Here is a 3227-nt window from a genome sequence, read left to right on the forward strand (position 1 = left end):
CTTTATTGTGTGTGTGTGTGTGTGTGTGTGTGTGTGTGTGTGTGTGTGTGTGTATTTTGTTTGTGTGAACTTGTGTTATTGGTAATATTTGTTGAAGATTATTTTGGATTTGAATGTAAATTGTAAGAAGGTTTATTCATGTATGTACTTATTTTTGTTTGTGAATTACATTTCCCATAGGTGTCACAGTCTCAAGTCACAATCCTCAGTCACCAGCCCAGTGACCACAGAACTACATTTCCCAGAATCCCTCCTGTTACCACCTGCACACAATGCTGGTTTCATCTGCCCAGAGGAGAACTGGCCCCGACTGAGCCTGGTTTCTCCCAAGGTTTTTCTCCATTTCTGTCACCAATGGAGTTTTGGTTCCTTGGCACTGTCTTTGGCTTGCTTAGTTGGGGATACAATTTCTGGCAACATTGTTGATTTGACTGCACAGACAATATTGGAAGAGAACTGAATTGAGCTGGATGATGACATCACTGAATCAACATTGAACCGACTTTAACTGATCAACTGACTGTTTTCTATTGTTCTCTTGCATTATCAGCACACTTTTTTCCTGTTTAACACTGTAAAGCTGCTTTGACACAATCTGTATTGTAAAAAGTGTTATATAAATAATGGTGACTTGACTTGCACTCAGTCAGCCATCACCACACCTGCCACGGTTTATCACATCAAGACACACATATAAGCAGTCACTCTCCACTTCACCTTTGTCTAGTCTTGTTGTTCCATATGGAACTACTTCCTTGACTACTCACCTTGGAATACTTACCTGTTGTCATCATATCTTCAGTTTCTGTCAGTCTTCAGCCAGCGCCTGCAAAGAATTCACCCAGCTACAGTAAGAGTCCCAAGTCATTCTATGAACTCATTTACTCACCTGCTTGCATCACTTGAATTTCTGACATTCCTGCAAAAAAAAAGACCTGGTTGTACATTACCTCTGTGTCGTCTTTTTCTGTTATTGTGACAAAAGACCAAAAGTCCCTGGAGCACTATCTTGATTATGCACTGTAGCTAAGTGGTTTGTCCTTTACTGTGGGAGAGGTTAACATCTTGCAGGTGGATGAAACCAATGCCAGCTGCCCTCCTCATAACTATGCAACCGTGGCTTCCAATACCATCACAGCAAGTGCTCCGGTTTTTCTTTGGGTGAGGAAAGCTATCTCAAACAGGACTGACCTGATGATAAAGCTAGTGGACCCATCTATCATGTCCGTCAAGTCAGCACAGAAGAAGATTACCACTCTCTGGTCCTCATGTCTAGAATCCATTGCAAAGAAACAAAATCCTAAGTTTATTCCTGTGAGTAAAATTTCTGTGCATGTTCCAGAGATCATTCCAGAGTCCATGCCAACCCATGAACACACTCCAAAGTCCCTTCCAGTATGTCAGCCCAGTCCAGAGTTTGCTAAAGCCTCAGCGCTCCATTTAATCGCAGCCCAAAGAGGAGGGTGAGGAAGAAAAGACGATTCTCTGTGGCTCCAGCCCCTGACCGCAGCCCAGTGTTGGCTCCAGCCCCTGACCTCAGTCCAGTGATGGCTCCAGCCTCTGAGCACAGTTCAGTGATGGCTCGAGCCCCTGATTTCAGTTCCGAGCCCGCTCCAGCCCCAGGGCTCAGTAACGAGTTCGCTCCAGCCCCATAGTTCAGTAAAGAGCCCATTACGGACCCCAAGTCTGCATCAGAGTCTGCTCTAACCCCTGAGACTGCACTGGAGCCCACTCTAACCCCTGCAGTCTGCACTAGAGATCAATCTAACCCCGGAATCTGCTCAAGAGTCCGTTTCCACCTGTGAGGATGCACCAAATTTCCATCCAGTCCATGAATCTATATCTTGCCCCAGAGCTTAGCCCAGTGCCAGATCTTGTCCCAGAGCTCAGCCCACTGCCCGCTCTCATCCCAGAGCTCAGCCCAGTGCCTGCTCTTGTACCTGAGCTCAGCACAGTACCTGTTCTACAGCCAGAATCGTCAACCAACATGGCCACCAAGTCAGAGTCTCCCACTTTCATGGATGCTATGAGTCTCATGATGTAATGGCTATCATGCCAGAACCCAGCACGATACTGTAGTTCCAAGGCCGGAGGATTCAGAGACCCTTCTACCACTGATTGTTTTCCCTGTTATGGCGGTGGCCATAATGTGTGTTTGGGCCGCACACTGCTCTTCCACTCGTATCGAAGTGGCGGTATTCATTCACAAATTTTCTTTATGCCCTGAAGCGACCATGGAGGTCATTCCCGAATTTCCTATCTGCCCTGATGTGACCATGGAAGTCGTTCCCAAATTTCCAGTTTGCGTAGATGTGTCCAAGAATGTCGTCTCTGAATTTCCTGTCTGCCCTGATGCGACCATAGAGGTCATTCCCGAGTTTACTGTTTGCCCAGATGTGACCATGGTGATCGTTCCCAAGTTTCCTGTATGCCCTGAAGCGACCAAGAAGGTTGACTCTGCCCGATGTTAGTTTTGTTAGCACGGCTGTGGTAGTCTTCGGCTCTGCCTTGGAGGTCTTTATCTCCACTGTGGGGATCTTCTGCTCTGCCAGCTCCACCTATGCCTACGTGGTGTTCTCCAGCTCCGCTGCGGTGGTCTAGTGCTCTGCCATGGTGGTTTCCAGCTCCACATGATCCACTATGGTGGTTCCCCGCCCTGCTGAAGTGGTCTTCAGTCCCATCTGCTCCACCCAGGTGGTCTTCAGCTCCATCGTTCTGCTGTGGTAGTCTTCTGCTCCACTCTGGGGGTATTCGGTCCCATCAGCTCCGCCCTGGCTCATCCTGTCCTGACTTTTCCTCCGTCCACTCCCCAGTTGGATTTATTTTGGTGCAAGGTTGCACCTTCTGGGAGGAAGAGTACTGTCACAATCCTCAGTCACGAGCCCAGTCATCACAGAACTACATTTCCCAGTATCCCTCCTGGTTTTCATTTATTCACCTGCTGACATTGAATTTGAATTGAATTTCGGACATTACTGCAAATAAAGACCTGGTTGTATGTTGCCGTCAAATCGATTAATTACATGCAAAATAAAAGTTTGTGTTTACATAATATGTGTGTGTACTGTGTATATTTCTATGTATATATAAATACACACACATACATGTATGTATGTGATTGAAACAATGTGTATTATGAAAAGCGCTATACAAATACATTTAAATTGAATTGAATGTGTGTGTACTGTTTATATTTCTATGTATATATAAATACACACACATACATG

Source organism: Sinocyclocheilus anshuiensis, unplaced genomic scaffold (assembly GCF_001515605.1).
Source record: "Sinocyclocheilus anshuiensis isolate Anshui unplaced genomic scaffold, SAMN03320099.WGS_v1.1 scaffold1589, whole genome shotgun sequence".
NCBI lineage: Eukaryota > Metazoa > Chordata > Actinopteri > Cypriniformes > Cyprinidae > Sinocyclocheilus > Sinocyclocheilus anshuiensis.